This window comes from Antechinus flavipes, chromosome 1, assembly GCF_016432865.1.
Source record: "Antechinus flavipes isolate AdamAnt ecotype Samford, QLD, Australia chromosome 1, AdamAnt_v2, whole genome shotgun sequence".
NCBI classification, from domain to species: domain Eukaryota; kingdom Metazoa; phylum Chordata; class Mammalia; order Dasyuromorphia; family Dasyuridae; genus Antechinus; species Antechinus flavipes.
Window position 1 is genome coordinate 30528854 of NC_067398.1, and position 20868 is coordinate 30549721.

Consider the following 20868-nt stretch of genomic DNA (forward strand, 5'->3'; position numbering starts at 1 on the left):
TCCTGTTATCTAGAAGATCTGGACTTTGGTGATGTGCATATGACCTCTGTTTATATAGTTCAGGCTTCTTAAACTTTGTCCCTGTTGATACCCCTTCCCCCAGAGAAATTTTGACCTCCAGTATATAGACATATAAAATAGGTATACAAAATCAAACATTTACTGATAATAAATCATAATTTCAAGATCCCCACATTCAGTTATGAGACTCCATATGGGATCATGAATCACAGTTTAAGTTGGCTCAATCACATGCCTCTGCACTCCTATGACCAAAGCTCCTAGGAAGCCATAGGCAATCTCTTCTAGCCATCCTTTCAATCCTCTCATTTGTTCATCACATCAACCCTGTAAATTAAAGTGTTATAATTAGGTGATATGACCCTGGGTATTTAAGTTTCTATTTTCTTCAGTTTCCTTATTTATAAAATGGGTATAATTATAACATCTTAACTTATAAGGTTGATGTGATGAACAAATGAAATAACATATTTACCTGTATACAATGTTTTATAAACCTTAAAGCATATTTTACAAATGCAAATCATTGTAATATCCTATTAATAGATATTCCTACCATTACATAGATACCAAATTTAAATTTCTAAAATATAGTTTTATTCACCTCCCCTCCCCTCCATTGCTTGAGAGACTTCTGTGACTACCTATCGCCACTGGGATAAAAATCTAACTTTATCTGTTTGACATTTTAAATCCAACAAGACACCAACTGTATCTTTCTAGACTGATTTCATATTATTCCTCATCAAATACTCTATGCCTCCATGAAGCTCCTTGGGTCTCTCCATGTAGTGGTTCAACTGTCCCCCCATAACTGGAATGTTTTTCTTATTTACTTCTGGAATCTTCATTTTCCCTTGTGACTTAGCTCAAATTCTACTTGCCTATAGAAAGCCTTTGATGAATTTTGCCCTCTATCTCCCACCTCACTAACTCATCTGTTGTTTTCCCATAACAGAATGGGCAGAAGTTTGTTTTTGTCTTTGAATTGCCACTATCCTTAGCTTTAATCATTGATTGGGCTGTTGGCTCAAACTTAAAAAGGTGAAAGTTTCTTATTGCAACCAGGACCATCTCCAGTCATACTGATCTATATCTTGTCATGAGCCCCAAATGGTTCTGGAGGGGCAGGTGATCTTGCCCAGCCCTCCCTCATTTAAATCCAATTCTTTTACAAGTCATGGCGTCACCTTCCTGATATCATGGTCCTCTTCAAGAACGAAGGACAAAGCTCTAACACCAGCTACAGTGCCGGGCTCAGTATGTAATAAATGTAGGTGTTTAGTAAATGCTTATTGAATTAAATGAATTTTCCAATAGCTCTAAACCAGATTTTTTAGCCATATATTCAATGGATAATCTTTTTATGCCGAATACAAGTCGAGTAATTCATCATAAAGAGTTCTGAGCCTGGAGTTAGGAAGTCTTGATCAAATTTGAATCTGGATATTTGCTAGCTGGGTGACCCTGGACAAGCCAATTATCTCTCTTTGCCTCAGTTTCCTCCACTGCAATATAGGGATAAACTGACTTCCCAGTTATTGTGAGAATCAAATATTGGAATATTAAAATAAGCACATGGTACATAGCAGGTGCTTAATAAAGAGGTGTTTCCTTCCTTTAAATAAATTTACTGTGTGACTTATTTACTGATCTAATATCATGTCTAAAACATCATAAGTTCTTAATAAATGCTTGTTGTCTTGTCTAGAATGCTCAAATATAGACGTGTTTTATTAGACACATAGGCTGCATAATACACATCATTGTTTCAGGAGGGGAGGGAGATTAAATTCAGTTAAACTGTTTTTATTTGGAAAACAACCACTTCATTATTGTTTTCACCATAACTGAATGGCTGAATGCATTTGACAGTTTCTGCTTTCTCCCAGATGGGCAGGCACATGCATAGACTGTTTCAATTTTCATTACTGCCTTCCTCATTCTCTTTTTAAACCGTGGTCACATTAATCTTTATCAATACCAATAATAGAGCCCCATGACTGAACGTAAAACTGACACCGGCTCATAAAATTAGACTTTTACTCAAGACATGACAAGCATGGTGGACTTTTTGTTTGTTTCAAAGCAAGAGATGGATGATTTCAGAGTGACTTGTCAGAAAGATAAATCATGCAAAGTCTAAATCATCATAGCTTTTCATTTTTATTTACTCTTTGCTATTCTTTTCACCTTAATGATTCATCTGCAATCAATCCATGAATGCTGAGGAAATGTACTGTTTTCCTCCTGTAAGAAACGAACAGTCTGCATGTAGGTGTAGTGTATCTCCTAAAATAGAGATGTTTTCCCACTCTTTATATCAATATTGATGTTGATGCCTTGCTATTTAAAAAAATAAATTTTCCAATGATACCATACATTACAAGGGATGTTTTAATGCTGTGAAATTAAAAAAAAATCCTTCCATTTGCTGCAATCATGACATAGAGTTGGATTGATTGCCACCCTGTCCAACCCTAGAAGGTATAACTGGAGTTTTACTGTGACCAGAATCCAAATGATAATTTTTTGGGTTGGATTTTATGTCACTGAATTGCCCCTATTGGCACAAGTCATTCAAAAATAATTATAGTTTAATTGGCCTATGGTTTCTTTTTTAAATTTCCAAAAATGATTTGTAATCATCTGTGTACCCAAACCAAAAACAACTTGTTTTAGGGGAAGTATTCCAAATATCATTCCCTCAAATGAATCCAAGGACATCGCTAGTTCAATGAACATTTTTTCTCTTAGTCTAATTTTTTTAAATTTAGGTTGATTCTTCTGTATATTAGAAATACAGCTCTCTAGTCAACCTGTGGGATTTCGTTGTTTAGGAATACATTTTAAAAAATATATCATGCATTTCACAGATGTCAATAGTGAATAGTTACTATTTATAGTGACTAATAATAGTCACAAGTACCCAATCATTGACTTCACTGAGGTCTGATTAGGTCTGAAATGCAGTATTCCTGATAATTTTGTAGTTGCAAAAGATCTCAAATGTTTAAAAGTGGATACTACACAAAAATAATGATTTCATTTCAAAATTGAGGGAAGAGGGAAGGGGAAGGGAATAAACATCCATATTCATATAGGGTCACCAGGTACTGTGCTAAGGACTCTCCAAAGAGTATCCCATTTTACCCTCAGTGGAGAAAACTGAGGTAGAAAGTAGTTAAATTACTTGCCCAGCGTTACACAAGTAGTAAGTTTCAGAGTCTGGATTTGAACTTAGACCCAAGGCTCTATTATTCACTGAACCTTTCCACTTAGGTGTCTCTAGGGAATGGAAAAGAAACTTGGAGTGATAGAAAGATAATTGTCTATGGAGCAAGAGGACCTGAGGCTGTCCAGATCTGTGATTCCATTGTTGTTGGGCATCTTGACCCATCAGTAGCTAAGCCAGTCAAAGTCTCCCTTGGAGAGTTTTCTGTGAGAGAGCTCAGACCCTCAGAGTTGGGAAAATCTGAGTTCAAGTCATCTTCCTCAGACATACTGAATCAAGTTCTTTGGCTCTGAACAAGGCAATCCCCTTCCCAGTGCTGTGGACAAGCAGTGGTCCTTGACTTGCACTGTTAGCAGTGTCTAAAGAGGAAAAAAAAGGTCTAAATATTGCACATTTTAATGTGCTTAAGACAGTTTTCTGAAATGACAACATTTGTTATTTTTAAAGGACTGTTACCCCCTCTTAATGTATGACACAGGCACACTTAAACACTTATATCTAAGAGAAGCAATTCAGGGCAGTGGTTAGAGCACTGAGTTAGGAAGATGCAGCTTTGAGTCTGGTCGCATTCATTTACTACTTTTTTAACCTTGGACAAACCTCCTAATCTCTCTGGGACCACAGCCAGATGTCTTCATCTGTAAAAGGAGTATAGGTGAATAGAGCCCCAGGCCAGAAAGTCCTGAATTAAAATCTGGCCTCAGATACATATTAATTATGACTCTGGGAGCAAGTCACTTAGCCTTATTTTCCTTGGTTTTCTTATCTGTAAAATGGGAATAATTTTATTTATAATAATTGTGATATTATATATCTACCTCTTATAATTGTTGTGAGGATTAAATAAGATAATCATGATAAAAAGCATTTAATGCAGTATTTGCCACATAATAAGTGTCATATAAATGTTAGCTATTATTAAGTGAAAGAATACTTGTAAAGCACTTAACATGGTGCCTTTGACATATAGTAATAGGCATAAAATTATTAGCTGTTATTATTATCATTATTAAAATGAAGGGATTGGGCTTTGTGATCTCTAAGTAAATCTTCTAAATCTATGAGCTTATGACATTTAAATTTCAGATCATGGCTCTTTTATCTTCAAAAGGAACTTTTTATTCAAGATAAAAATGGATTAGTTGGAAGATGACTATTAAAAAAAACCCTCAATATGTACAATAACTTTACTTTCTATTGCAAGGGCATAGCCTGCTTATAGTTGGGATTTAAAAAAATATGATTATGAAAACTAGGGCCCATTTTTACATTGATATATTGTTTGTGAAGTTGTGAATGGGTACAACCATTTGGGAAATTGTATACAAATAGTTATCAATCATTGCACGCCATTTGACCCAGGATGATCAAAGAAAGAAGAAAAGGTCCTTTATGTGCAAAACTATTTATAGTAGTTTTTTCTATGGTAGCAAAAAGCTTGAAATTATGGGGATACCCATTACCTGAAGAACAGCTAAACAAAGTGTGGCATATGAATGTAATGGAATCCTATTGTACTGTAAGAAATGAGGAAAAAATATTTTCAAGGAGCCATGGAAAGACTCATAAAAACTCGTGCTAGGTAGGACAACTTTGACTACTAAGATTAAAATTTAAAAATGAACAAGTTTGAAGACATAAACTAATGAAAAGAGACGAATAGAATACCAAGAGAACAATTTATACACTAATAACAACATTGAAAACACAAGAACTTAAGAACTCTTATCAACACTAATGACCATCCATGAGTATAGAGGATCAGTGATGATGCTCTATGTCCTTCAATTTCAAAGAGGATCAATGATGTTGACAGTGAATTGGCTTTAAGGGAGACAGAGTCACATAAAGTCATCAGATTCACTCTCTCAGTAATTACAGAGTCCAGTGGAAGGAAAAGTAAAAATGACTGGTTGTGGTCTAGGATGCAGTAGATGACCGCGGCTTCTTCCATGTCTGACCAAACTCTAAGCACTCCATAGTGCCCACATTCATGGCAATTGGAGCAAATTGTTCTCATCCGCCCCTTGCACCAGCAGAAGTCTCCTGCTTGGGAGACTCATTGATTTGAGGCTTATAAGTTACCTGGCTTAGCCTGTTGAGATGCTTTAATAGAGTGTGTACATCTTGCATATTATAGTTCTTGAAGTCACAGGTAAGAGTTGGGTGAGTCAGATGTACCCCAAAGGAGGATGCTTTCCCAGAGTGTGTTTACCCTTCATATTATAGCTTTTTGGAGTCAGAGCTAAGAATTGGATGAATCACCAATGGTGGATGAACAGCCCCAAAAGTGTTGTGGCAAGCCCTCATACCAGAGGTGCCAGATCTTCTGAAAACCCCCTATACGCCAAGAGACATACTATCCTTTAACATGATGTTTCCCTTGTCTGATATAGTAAAGACCTTGCCTATTGCTCCTGGTGGTGAAGAGACTGGTCCTTGACTAAATATAAAATCTAGATTCCTTAAAAGAAAAATGAACATTTATGGACTCCATGACCTCAAAAGTCACTGCTAGCTCTCAGTCTATGTTCCTATGATAGAATATTAGGGAATCAGGTCACCTGGGAGTGAATTCTGGCTCTGTCACTTCTTTGATCTTAAATAAGTCTTTTCTCCTCTATGTACCTCAGTTTCCTGTAAAATGAGAGCATTGGACTCCATAGGTATCTAATTGCCAACTTTCAGTCTTTAACCTTAAGACCTTAAGAGATTCCAGCATTACCATACTTGGGAAAGCTGGGAGACAGGCTTCTGAAACCTTATTTTCAAATGTACTTCCTCAAAGTCAGAGGAACTTAATTAAGTTGCCAGGGTTAATTGTTTCTGAAGCGTTAACGTGTCATTTGCCTGTTCCAACTCCCAAGCAAGTGGAAGGTGGGAACGTAATAACCTGTTTATGTGACTAGAAATTTGGGGTGGGGGCGGGTGTGGGAGGAAAAAGGAAGATATCTCATAGGCTTCCACCCAGTGTTCAATGGGGAAGATCAGAACTCTGCCTTTCTTGGAAACAATAGGTGACTCTGAGACCCAGACTTCTTAGGGGGGCAACTCCTTTTCTTTGGGAATCTCAATTGGGATGAGGAGGAAGTTTCAGAACAAAACCCGAGCATTTTTTTAAATACTTTGTTCATTTCATATTTATCAGGAGCTTGTTTGCTAATTTTCATTTGCAAGAGGCAATTCTTCCAGCTAACTGGGTGCCTCAATGGGCCACTGATTTCTTTGAAGTGACAGTCTGTAAATATGCATAAAAAAGGGATGCAATTAGCGTGTGTGTGGTTCAGTGCCGTCTGATTTCATTGGCAAGTTTACCCACAGTGTTGATAAGCTACATTATCTAGAAAATTGGCCGCTGAAAAACAGCACCTCTGATTGCCAGCAAAGGTTCCAGATAACAGGGTGTTGAAGAGAAATATAATTGAGGTTGAATATGTTAACCAAGGTGTCACATGCTCCTTAGAAGCCCTAATTTATCAGCATGTTGGAATTTTTATTAACATTGGGAATGCATTTCTACCAGGCTAATGAAGTGGAATTGGCAGTTCAAGTTTTCTGTTATTGTCATTTCTGAGAAGTTAAATGTAATTTCTCGTTAGACACAGTTATGTAAATATATTTGTTCAGGGGGCTAGGGAAAAAAAAAAGTATACTTTTTTCCCTCTTGCAAAATACAAATATGTTGTTAGGAAGCAATGTGACAAATTTGGCTTGACTGAAGTCAGCCAAGGTTTTCTGTGGTCTCTCCTACCTTTCAAGCTATCCGTGGAGGCAAGGGGAGAGGGGGGACAGATAAATGAAGGAAGCTTAATTTCATTAATACTCCCAGGGACTCCCTTTTGGGGAAAATGAGCCTCTGTTTGTAAATGGAAGAATTTTACAATTAAGTTACTTTGAATGGTAGCTTAAGGTGAATTAAATGATTTTTGAAAGATTTAACACATACATACATATACACACACACACATATATATATGTTTATACAAAACACATGCATGTACATGTGTATACATGTGTTTATATGTATGTATGTATAATATTTATTTATTTCTCAAATCACCTTTGGAAGAAAAAAACTGTGGGTCAAATGATTTAATAAATCCATGGATTAGAAGTCTTTCTAATAGTAGTCATTATTCCTCTATTAATCAGAAATAAATATTAAATCAGAAATTATTAAAATAATTCTCAGTTTTCCAGTTTTAATTCTTATCTCTCTCCACATGGAAGTTTCTTGAGGACAGGGGCCATTTCCTTTTGTCCCAGTAATATCCAGCCCCCTTCTTACACAGTGCTGCAGAGTCCATAGATGGCCTTTAGTAAATGCTTATTGAATTGGCTTGGGAGACAAATTATTGTCAAAATATTTTGTATAACACTTCACATCCGTAAAGTGCCTCATGATTATGGCTGTTAGTTGCACATGCTTCTCAAATCGGGGAATGATGCCTTTCTTTTTTATGCATCACTTAAAATGATCAAGGATAAAGCAGTGGCAAGGAATAGCATCCAGTTGATGATAATGCCATGGGCCCCTGGGATGACAACCTGGAGAGTTCAAAGGGACCTGCTGAAGCCATTCAATTCAGCCTTTCCACTTTACTGTTGAGAAAACTGAGGTCAGTGGTGGTTAAGGGAAATGCCCAAAGTCAAACAACCAGTGAACAATAAAGATGAGATTTAAATCCATGTCCTCTAAAGGATATTAAGGATTTTAAATTATGATGGTTTTTTGTTTTTTAACATCAACTTTTCATGTTACAAGTCCTTTTAGTAGACGTTAAATAACTAATACTTTTTAAGTGCCTACTAATCAATTGATCATCAATAAATCAACCAACATGGCTAGACACTAAGGCAAAACCAGACAATCCCTAATCTTGAAAAACTTATAATCAAATGAGGGAAGACATTTAAGTAGGGTAAGTTAGAATGTTTTAAGGGAAAATGAGAAATTGAGCAAAATATTATCAGGAATTTGAAGAGGGAGAGATCAGAAGGCTTCAGGGAAAGCTTCCTGTAAGAGATGGCTTTTGATTATGTGTTCTAAGGGATGGGATTCTGATAGGTAAAAAAGTGGAGATGATGTATCACAGCTATAAAGTATAAAACATAGAAAAGAAAAAAATATTTATTTTTAAATTAACATAAAAATATTTGAAGAACATAAAAAAGCTTAAGACAATTATATATCACAACATCATAATTCATATATGGCAACAAATACCCTTCAAAACCCACCCTTTTCTTATTGCAACACTAAAGAAATTGAGGCTGTTTAAAATTAATTATTTGTAAAATGTGATTGTTTCTTTTTCACCACAATGTCAAACTTTTGCAATTTTTATGATATCTTGTTTATTTGAAAAATAAGAGAAAATGCTGTGGGAACTATTTTTAAATAACTTGCATTTTTTTGGTAAGTATATACACAAGACCATTTAATGTTTTGTGATTAAATAATAACAAATGTTATATGTATACATACATGTATAATACACACTTCATCAAAATAAAACAGCATTGTGCCCCAAATTCCTAAGTGGTCATTTTATTCATAAAATGCTACATTTTAAAAACAACTCATAATAGTTGTGCTGGCACATAATAATAGGGTACTGAAATGTCATACTGGCATAAGAATCAGAAAAATCAAGAAATGTCTGATTTGTAAGCCATTATTCAGAATTGTACATGTACTGAAGGGAATATGTATAGATATATACATATGTGAGGTTAATAATTAAAATTCAATTAATTTTATAGCATGTAATTAGTAATATCTCCCTTAATTAGAGAAGTCTCTAATTTTTTTGTCATTCTTTTCAGTCCTGTCTGACTCTTCTTGACTGCTTTCAGGGTTTTGTTGACAAGGATACTGGAGTGGTTTTCCATTTCCTTCACCAGTTCATTTTACAGATTAAGAAACTGAGGCATGGAAATATGTTTAGAAGAATTATACATGTTTAACTTGAATCAGATTGCTTGCTGTCTTGGGGAGGAAGAGGGGAAAGGAGAGGGAGAAAAATTTGGAATACGAGGTTTTATAAAAGTAAATGCTGAAAACTATCTTTGCATGTAGTTGGAAAAATAAAATACTATTAAAATCTTAAAAAAAAGAAATGGACAAATACAGTAAAATGACTTGAATAGGCCCTGACAGCTAGTGTTTGAAGTCAGATTTGAACTCAGGAAGACATCTGACTTCTTGCATAGTGCTCCATGCTGTCTCATTTTCTATATTGACCAGAATTTGTACATATTATTTCTTTGATTATTCTCCATTTGACAATGGTCAGAAAAAGCAATCAACTAGTAATCATAGTATAGAGAAAGACAAAATATAAAAGGAGAAAAGCATTTATCAAAACACTACTATGTGTCAGGTATTTTGCTATGCCTTTAAAAAAATATCTAAATCCTCACAATCAATCCTGAGAGACGAGTGCTATTTATTTGCCTCATTTTACAGTGAAGGAAACTGAGGCAAACTGACTTGCTCAGAGTCAGATAGTCAATAAATATTTGCGTCAATAAGTATTTGAATCAATGAATATTCTTGCTTCCAGCCCAGCATTCCTTTGTAGTGTATCACCTAGCTACCCCAGTTACTTCACATGGCTCTTTTCTGGACTTCCATACACCAATGATTTGTACTGACTCTCACTTCTCATCTTCTCTGGCTTTATCTTGGAGGTAAAGGGAAACTAATAAAAGTGTTTGAACAAGGAAGCACCACGAGCAGATTTGAGAATTGTTAAGAAGATTAATTTGGAGGCTATAGGAAAAAAATGTTCAGGGAAAGAAAAGTGACAGGAAGACAAGGTAGAAAACTTATAATCCTTGCAAAAAGTAAAACTTGCATATGGGCATTCACAGAATGGTAGTATGGCATTTCACTAGATGGAAAGTTTCTGGCTGTTTCTCATTGAGGCCAATAGATTGGCTTGAACCATTGTTAAGTCTTTCCCACTCCCCTCAAGGGAGTTGGCTGTCAGCTGTGCCATAGAACATTGGCCTATGTACATTTTTCTGGGTATCAGTAAAGCAAAAATTTGAGCATATGTTACTAATACAAGTAGTATATATAAAAATGTACCACTGGGTATCTCATTCTACACCACTCAAAATGAGAAAAATGGTGGAAAACAGAATTCTTACTCATTGATCACCATTCTGGCTTGTGGAACCACAAGGGCAAAGGGAGAGAATGGAAATTTTCCCAGGTTTAGGTAAGGCTATAAATGCCCTGAGGAGTCACTGGGGGAGGGAGACAGGGAGGAGAATGGTAGTGTATATGGGAGAGAGGAATAATGAAAAAGTATTAGGGATCATGGGACAAGTGTAGGTGTGGTTGTTTTGAGTGTGACCAGGAAGGGCAGGATTTGATTTATGTTCTGGTTGCTTGTTCACTCTTCACAATCCCTTTGGAATCCTTCCTTAGACTTTGCTTTGGAGACCACTCTTTTGGGGTATGGGTTGCTGAGATTAAAAGCTACAAATGGCTCAATGAAAATAAAGACTAACTTCCTAGAGTTGCAACGTCCGAATTCCTTTTCTTATTTGACATCCTGCAAAGGCATTTCCTGGTTTCTTAAGTTTTCTCCCTAAAATCTTCCCCTTGACCCATCGATTTGTTTTAGGCGTCAAAATGATTTATTAAAACTCTACCCTCACTATTGTAAGGATGAGAAAGTCTTTTTTTTTTTTTTTTTTTTTTTTTTTAAGCAGCCTGGAAAAGGGGATAAGATAAAGACCAAGATGCCAGGACCGAGAAAAAAAAATACTGGTTCTGGTGTTAGGAGGTTCTAAGTTCTAACTATCTCTGATACTTCCTGAATGATCTTGAGAAAGTTACCTAAATTTGCCCATCTCACAATATCATAGAATGCAAGATCTAGAGCTAGGAGGATCTCAAGTACAAACTAATCAACTCCCCTTAATTTAAAAGAAGGGAATTGAGGGGTTAGATTAGATCAGGGGTTCTTAAATTGGGAGTTTATGATTTTGTAAAAAAATTTTTTTAGTATTTTGATAATTGAATTCCAACATAATTTGTTTTCTTTGTAAACTTATGCATATTTTATACATTTATAAACTTTTTGTAGGAGCCCTTAGACCTTCACCAGACTGACTGCCAGAGAGGACCAGTGCACATAACAAAATATGGAGAAAGCTCTGAAGCCCTTTGTGGTTTTAAATCTTTGGTTCTACTAGCAAAGAAAAGATTGGCCACCTTTGTGATTTGAGGTGGATGAGATGCTAATGCCATATAATAACATGGCTGAACTGAACTTTTTTCCAACTCTGAGCTTCTGAGAAGCTGGTGCCCCCATTGCTGCAGCAGATATACGCTTGTTTTCAAGGATAAGAACACATTTTTGGTGGGAGAAACCGTCTGCAAAACATTTGGGAGCTTTTTGTTGCTTTCTTGGATTGAGTTCATGAAGGAATCTAAAAAGTATTTGCTTAATTCTGATGCACCTTCAGATAAAACAATTTTATCTAGGAACTCTCTCACAAAGGAATTTAGAGATTAACTATTTCTAACCCTTCTAAAATTTAGAGCAGGAATTCACATCAAGAAAAATGGTTGAAACATAATGGAGTATGAAAAATGTAGGCTTTTTTTTTTTTTTTTGTTTCATAAATTTAATTCTGGAAGGGACTCTCAAAGATCATTTAGTTCAACCTTTTACATAGAAATTGGGACCTGAAGAAGGGTTTTGACCAAGGTTATATAACCTTTACTTGTGAGCTGTAGATTCAAACCCAGGTTTTCTGATTCTAGGTTCTACAATACATTATAATTTTTGCCTGAGTATATGGGTAGCTTGGGGGAAAACAGTTTTGTGGTCAATTAAAATAAAGCAACTCTTAAAGAAACACAAAAATAATATATCTCTTATTCATTGAGTATTTTCTTTACCACGTCATCACGAAGTAGGGTACAAATATTTCTATTGGTATTTTAAAAGGAGAAAGCTGAGGTCACTTAGCTTAGGAAGGTGTGAGGTAAGATTAGAACTCAAGCATTTCTGACTCCAAATCTCAGGGAACTGTAGTGGAAACAAGATAGAACAATGTGAGCCATTGTACTTTGGAACAGCCTAAGGTTTATTGGATGTAATAGAGTAAGGAAAAAAATAGCAAAGAAATCAGGCCTTTCAGGACAGTCTAACATCCATCTAATGTCCAGTGAACTTCTAAAACTGAATTTGAAATGACAAGTCAGAGCTGTGGTGGAAAATGTTCTTCCTCTTGGTGTAACTACTATATCGAAGGATTGCGTTCTCCTGGATGCCTTCATTAACATCCTTCTCTGATGCCTTCCTTTCTTCCTTCCTTCCTTTTTTCTTCCTGTATGAAGTAAAAGAGGTTATAGGTTATGTCAACTGATTTGTTATTTTGACTGATTTCATCAGAACCAAAATCTTTAATATCAAACCTTAATTCTATCCTATCTAGACAGTGCCAGTGTGATGTGAGTGGGAATTCCCATTGTGCCATTAATGATAGTGCCATTGTGTACATCATAATAGTGTAGTATATAATGCGAAAAATATCAAGGGGCATCTTGGATTCAAATCCTGGTTCTGCTGTTTACTTAACTGTTTGATCTTGATCAACTCATTTTAGATCTAGTAAATCTTAGATTTCCTCATCTATGAAATGAGATTGTTAGATTAAAAAATTCTCTAATCCCTTATTTTTAAATCTCATAACTGATATAGCCTCATTGTTTTAATCAACAAGTATTCATTAAGCACTTTGTGTGTCAGGAATTGTGGGAGAAAATACAGAGACACAACCCTGCCCTTAAATTTATATTCTTATCCTATTTATAGATTGGTCTTGGTTGGTATTATAGTGTCTGTCAGTGCCTCAAAAGGGAAAAAGATGCTTTGTCTTTCATTTTTTCTTAGAAACCAAAGTGCCATTATATATTCCATTATTTAGAACACTATGTACTACTGAGATGAATTTTGAAAATGTTTTAAAATCAGCTCCAATACTTGAGCCACAAATCAATACTTAAGTCTCACTATAAAGAGATAATTATTTGTGTTATTTTATTTATATATTATATATCATTTGGATATATTATAGATTATTTGGATATGTCATTTGGATATATTATATATTATTTGGATATATTTTATTATATTTGGATTATTATATTCTTCAAAAGGAAACATGGAAAAGTGAGTTCAGAGATGTGCTCTATCACCTATTCAGTATTGTGCTGGTAAATGTTTCATAACTGGTTCTCCGAGGAAAAAAGAGAATGTACTTAAGGCACATTTTTTGGGTTTAATACATATTAGCAATTTTTCTAACTTTTTTTTTTAGTATAGACAAACAAAAAATCAACCCCTGATTTATAGTGTTGGCTGATTCTTGAGATATAAATGGTCACACTGAAAATTTCACAATTGCTTCTAATTGGCTTGAGCTAGCTCCAATGCCCTTCAGCACATAACACTTATGTGACCCTATGAACATGTCACTTAAACATGCTATAGCTGGCTTTGCGGTTAAGAGGCACTGGATTTAAATCTCATTGTTTCTGTCCACTTCCCTATTGTATATGGAGGGAGCTTCCACACTGGGACCTCCCCAAATGGATCCAGAACAAAAAATGAAAGGTGAAGAAATGTAATAAGTCTATATGAATGGTCTCCTCCTGTCCCAGGAGGGGAGGGAAGGTTGGTCTAGATTCTCTAAAATGATGTCTAGGTAACTAAAACTCAGGTCTAAGGAAATTAGAAAGACTCCAGGAATGAGTATAATTGAATGGACTGTATGTCTATCTTTTTAAGGAGTGTCAAAGTGCTTCATTAAAAATACCCTCACTATTGTAAGGATAATTAAAGTTGTTTTTTTTTTTAAAGCAACCCAAAAAGGGGACAAGAAAAAGACCAAGATGCCAGTATAGAAGAAAAAACTGGTTCTGATACTGAGGTTCTAGGTTCTAACTATCTCTGATACTTACTACCTGAATGATCTTGAGAAAGTTACCTAAATTTTCCCATCTCACAATATCATAGAATGCAAGATCCAGAGCTAGAAGGATCTCAGGGACAAACTAATCAAACCCCCTCAATTTATAGATAAGGAAGTTGAAGGGTTGAATTGGATCAGAGGTTGTTAAATTGATCTTGTAAAAAATATTTTTAGTATTTTGATAATTAAATTCTAACATTATTTGTTTTCCTTGTAAAGAAGATACAAGGAGGATGCTCTCACAGATTTGTGGTTGAGGGAGAATACTTTGTATCCCAAGATGGTAAAGGGAGAACTCACCTCTGCAAAATCTGAGATCCTCCAATTCCTACCAGTTAATAAACATTTATTAAGTGCCTCACCGTGATATCCCGAAGAAAGTCACAGCCCTTGCTCTCAAGAAGCTCGCAGTCAAGTGAGGGAGACACAGACTAACAATTCTGTACTAAGAGCTATAGGCAAGAGGAATTGGAAATGTAAAAGTAGTTCTGTTTTCAACTTGGGGGAAGAAAAAGGTATTCTAAATTAATTGAAAAAGAATTTTGATAGGGAAAAAATCCCCAAAGTAAAAGCTGTACTAATACTCTACTGGTGCCAAGTGAAAGTATGTTGGAACCTAGGGACTTTGCCATAGGTGAGAATATGGCAACAAAGACTTGGGAGTATTTCCAGTAAGAGAAGCCCTTGGAGGTGATCCAGGAGAAATGTACCTTATGTTGAAATCTATGCTTTCAATAGCGAGCCAGACCCTGTCTAGATAGTCTAGGGAGGCTTGCCAGCTATGTGAAGCTGAGCCAGCAGGTGGTACTGTCATGCTACTTACCGGTTATTGGGGAGGAAAGACCGTGGATTGATTGCAAGCTCCGAGTCCAGTCTTGAGGGCCGTAGTTTGAATTCACCAGAGCGACGATGGGGTATGGCTTAAGACAATCAGATCACAGTAACAACAAACAAAAGGTAGAGGTGGTAGGTAGATTAGTGGAGATTGGGGAATATCAATTTGGGAAGGCCTGGAGAAGACTTTTTAGGGGGTTTCTATAGTTGACATTTGCTTAATTAGAGATTTCTGAGAGCCGAAAGATTTTTGGAACTCCTTGGAATACTTGGGTTGATGTGGCTTTGAATGAGTCTCTTTATGTCGGGGTTGAGTTTTGACCCTTCCTTTGCTTGGAGAATGTCCTCTATGTAAAGGTATCTGCGGTCTGGATCCATTCTGTGGAACTGACTTTGAGGGTTTGGGGGCCCCTCTGTCATCCTTGAGCTGTTTTTGATGTTTGGATTTAGGAGAAGTAGTATGTCCCTTACTGTGTACAGAACGATGACCTGGCAATTTGGTTTTTTTCTCTAAGACGTATTTATGGGTGCCCTCCATCTCTGTAGCATGCTGCACCATATGAAGGGGAGGTAAGGGGAAATCCTCTTTTCATATGAAAATTCATAATCGGCATTGTTATATCATATGACATCATACTTGGCATAGTGATAACCTATGACATCAACCAGCTCAGCTTGAGAGGATTTTCAAACTAGGACGAGGAGACAGACTGGTTGCATTGCTGTGGGCACATATATATATATTTACATATATCTATAGATATAGATAAAAAGGGAGATTAGAACCAAGAGAACATTTTACAGCTATCGACAAAATTGTGTAAATTGACTCATCTTTTCTGAATAGACTTAAGTCAACTGCAAAGGACTTAGAAAGGAAGATGCTATCCACCTCCAGAGGAAGAACTGCATAGTATGGTTTATATATGTATCATATATTTTATAATATAATATTTATATATTATATATATACTTACATATAAATACATATATGTATATACATGCATACATACATATATCTATATCTCTATATATTTCTGTATCAAGTGATGGCTTTCTCAGTGCCAAGTGGAAAGGGAGGCAGTTTGGAACTTAAATTGTATCAAAAAATAAATAAAACAGGTTATATTTGACAATGAAAGTTAATATGTCCTCTGCTAATTATATTAGAGAATTTCCAAATGATCCATCCATATGTCAGAGGTAAAGTCTGAATCCAAGTTTTCCTGATCAGAAGCCACTTCTTTATTTACTTTTAATGATTAAAATGTTTGCTTGTTTTACAAGAATGGAAGCTAGTCCCAGAGGATTTGTATAAGGAGAAAGAAAGTAGTACAGTATCGAGGGAAAAGAGCCCAAAGGGGAATCTTTGACTGCTTATGATCATTTTCAAAATGGTGGCAAACAGGATATTGGAAAAAGACAAGAGCAGATCATATCTTATATATTGGGCTTGTTTGCTGATTGCTGTGTGTGGGAGACTGGAAGGAGCAGTATGTAAAGGAATAGGTTATAAGTGTGCTGGTGCTTACCTGAGATTCTTCCAATTATTCTTCTTTATTTATGAATGTGATTAAGAAACCAAGATCTCAAGTAGTGTGAATATCCCTAAGATTTCCTAGATGATCATGTTCTTCCACAGGGTTCCAATAGAGATCATTTTGCTGAGGGAAATGACTGAGGAAGGTCTATTTTCTAGATTCAGCCTGAAGCTATATATCTAATTGCATTCGTTACATACACTACCCTGATCAGAATGGGGTGTTCTACTGGAACATAAGACAGAGAGTTTGTTTACACATTCTAGATTACAGTTAATGTGAAAGCCTGGGCTAGAACCTCTATCTCCTGATTTCTCATCCCTCACACCATATTCTTTGTCAGCATGTACCAGCCTAATGAGGATATCAGATTTGACTGATTTGCCCCATGAGATTAGTGATGAATCTATCAGTCTGTCTAACTATCTGAAGTATGTGCGGATAGGATAGACTGTATGCACATTTGCTCTGAAGGCTGAGTCAGAGGGCTAGAATTTGTCTATCCTTGTATGCTTCTTAGAAGCCAAGAGGAAAGTCTGCTTTCTGAGCACATGACCTCACTCTACTTGTTCAATGTTTTGTATTCATGAACGACTCTCAAAATAAATATCTTTAACTAAAATACACACACATACAACTTCTCTACTTAATACTGAAGTCATGTTTAGTAAATACTTTATGTGACCTTAATTTGTTCTTTGAAGACATTTGCAATTCCAATTTTTACTTCATAAACTCTTTTTGATGTCATTGGAAAGTTATTCCAGTGTGTTCACACAGCATTTTATACCTTAGCATGGTCTTCACCTTCTACTTCCTGGTCACCTACCATTCAACCGAATAAGCTAAGTAAGAACTATTATTTGCAAGTTAGAAATTAGATGATGAAAGGCTTTAAATGGTTGCATTTTATTCTCAAGGCAAAAGGAAGCTCCTGAGAATCCTTGAGCACAGAAGTCACAGTATCCTATCTGTGTTTTAGGAATGTCAATTTGACAGTTGAATAGAGGATAGATTAAAAAAAGGAGGCTGGGATAAAGCAAAAGAAAGAAATATACATTTATTAAGTACCTACTATGTGTCATGTAATTATTTCATTCAATTCTTCAAAGATTATTATTCCTAGTTTATGGTTGAGGAAATTGAGGCAAGTAGAGATTAAATCATTTTTATGATACCTGTAAGATCTAATTTCCTAAACATAAACCTCCCTGTCTTTCTTACAATATTCCTCCAGGGACAATTTCTTATTGGAACTTTTATTTGACTGTTGATCCCTTTTTAACTCCTCCACACCCCTATATTTATCACTGGCTAGCTGACAGTGTCTTTTCAATCTTGAGAACTCTCACTTGGAGGTGGGTCCCTAATGGGGCAGGTTCCAACCCAAGGGGGGAAAAACCCAAAAAGGAAAAAAAAACAATTTTCTCTTACTAAGGAACAAAAGCATCTCTTCCCTTCAGGGATAAAAGAGTTGACTTGTAAGGATTTTGAGCTTTTCCATTTGTTTTTCATTTGGAGACCACATGTGGTCTAAGACATAAATAGCTGTGAAAGGATCTCATTACTCTGGGGCGTAACGTTTATATGTTAGCTCCCTGTCTTTGCAGTGACTTCTGCCTGTCCCTCCTTGAGTTTTCTAGCTTCAGTTCAGTCCAGTTCTTCATTAAAGTGGTCAGTTCCTTCTTTCATTGAAGTCCATTAATTGGAATAACATAGATCCATGTCCCTCCTCCCCGTACCTTCTTTAGCTCAGATTTTTTAATATTCCTCTATCTTTCCTACATTTATTGAAATATATTTTTCCTTTCTCTTTAAAAAGATTTGTCAGTCTTCATACGTATTCGAATGAACAAAGGGGAAAAGGGATGCATGATATTTTTGGGAGGGAGGGCTGTAAACAAACAGCAGAGATCTGTCCCTCTATATGGCCCTTTGAGTGTGAAGGTCCAGAAGCTTTGAGTAGCCCATCCAGTATTTTGGTAATAAATGATATTTGTATAGCCCTTTAAAATTTGCCAAACATCTTATATTTCTGTCATTGAGTTCTTTTATAATCATGTCTAACTCTTTGTAATCTGGTTTAGGATTTTCTTGGCAAAGTAGCTTGCTACTTCCTTCTCCAGCTCATTTTACAGATGAGGCAATTTAGGCAAACAGGATTGAGTGAGGTGTACCCAGTGTCACAAGCCAATAGATGGCTAAAGGTTGATTTGAACTCACGAAGATGAATCTTCCTGAAACCAGCCCCGGTGCTCTGGGCACTATGGCGCCACTTAGCTCCCCTGTAATGTAATGTAATACATACATTATCTTATTTAAGCTTTAGATCAGCTTTGTGCAGGTAGATGTTATAATCTTATTTTAGGGGCCAGAAACTGAATCTTTGATGAGTTAAATGGCTTACTATGGAGCACACAGCTAGCAAGTATTTAAGGAAGAGCTTCCTACAGTTGATGATGTTGTGAACAAGTAAGTAAGCTGACTCCAGTACCATTGACTGAGTTTTCTACTATATCTTCACTAATTATTTTAAATCAAAAGACAAATATTTCCCAGTTCTTAGGATAAGAAGAACCATAAGTAAAGGGACAATTAGGATGTAAGCTTCTTGAAGGCAGGAAATGTTTTAGAAGTTATTTGTCTTTGTGTCTCCAGGGCTTAATATGGTGCTTGTTAGAAAATAGGAAATTCTTGATCGACTGATGGAAGTTTATTGTACCTAAAGGTTTGAAACTCCTTTTTTAAAGAAAAAAAGTTATAAAGTTAACAATTGTCAACAAAGAACAAAATATTCAAAGAAGAAAAAAAAGGTGGCCTCTGAAACTATAAACTTCTGTTTTATAGATTTTTTTCAAAAGTTTTTTATTAAATTTGACATGGTTCTAACAATTTGTCTTATGGCCATTTTATTAGAGCTACTTTTCATTGCCTCCACCTCAGCCAATCATCCTTTTCCTCCAATGGGGACCACTAAGCACACAAATGTCCTTGTTTTTTGCTCCTCGATTTTGTCCTTGTCAACCTTAATGAAGTCATCAGAAACGCGTCCAAATAATCTAGGTTAGGGATTATTTATTAGTGTTTGCCTCTTTGGTGAAGAGCTCACTAGAATCCTGTGTGGGAAGAGTGAAGTAACAAATTGGAATTAATTTGAAACAGAAATCACCATTGCAATTGACACTAATTAACAGAGCTGAGAAAATCTTTCATTAAGAGTCTTTAAATCATGCAAGCTGGTTTTACTTAGAAGGGGAAAAAATGGCCTATGAACCTTCTGATGAAATATCAAGTGATTGTTTTCTTTGCTCTTCTCTTGGTGGAAACACTTGAATACAGAGAGGAAGAATTGATGTAGGCTCTAACCTTTACTGACCAACAGGACAAGGAGATCTTGGCGTGGCCACTAGTGGACTCAAGGGTCCATGGGTCAGAGAAAAGCTCAGGTGAAGAAGGTTCATTGGTGCGATCTCAGAGGTGGAGTTTTTCAAGAGGTGGCCAATGTCAGACAAATAGTCATTTTGCTGATAATTCCCGTAGCATGCCTCCTGCTCTTCATGTAGATCTCCTTGACTGGAGATCTTTTGCTCCAGCTTTTGGATTCTAATTCCTATCTCCATTTTTTTGGCTTGGTTTTGGGGAACTCTTCCTTCTGAGTTGGCCTGGTGTTTGCTTTATACTGACTGGAACTTTGGATGCTGACTTTCTTTCCCCAGAAGGTGATTTCCCTCCAGCCAGGAGTTATTGCCATGGTCATCATCATGGGTCAGCCCCCCACGGGAGAGATGACATTTTAATGGGTCTTTTTTTGTGCTTAAGTAATTAGAAAAGGGGTTCAAAACATAGAGTTGAATGGATGAATGCCGTAGACCGCTTTTTTCCAAACTAATTTGGCTGTGGAATACTCTGCAGTTTGAAATGCATTGATGGAAATTGTTAAATGCTAGTCTGTGGTGGCAGTAAGGGATGGTAGTGGTCCTAAAAGCATAAATGTTTTCAGGATAAATGGAGGCTGGAGAAATTTTGGGAGAAATAGAGGAAACAAATGTTATTTTCATATAAAAAATTTTACAAAGTTTCTGGAACATTAATTATTTCACATTTAATATTTTAGCAGGAAAAATATCCCCAGTATTGAAATTTTCTCATGGTCCCTGGGAGGCAGCCTCTTATTAGAGAGAGGGGTCAGAGGATCAATTCTTAGCTCTTCCACTTACCACCTGCATGTGC

The 20868-nt window shown here is 36.1% G+C and overlaps 1 long non-coding RNA gene across 1 annotated transcript; it reads right to left on the bottom strand.

The window, feature by feature from the left end:
• Positions 1-12349: 12349 nt before the first annotated feature.
• LOC127547915 (uncharacterized) lies at positions 12350-15667 on the bottom strand. The gene is made up of 2 exons (XR_007950293.1): positions 15087-15667; positions 12350-12616 (listed from the first exon to the last, which is right to left on the bottom strand). It is a non-coding gene; the product is annotated as an uncharacterized LOC127547915 (long non-coding RNA).
• Positions 15668-20868: the final 5201 nt, after the last annotated feature.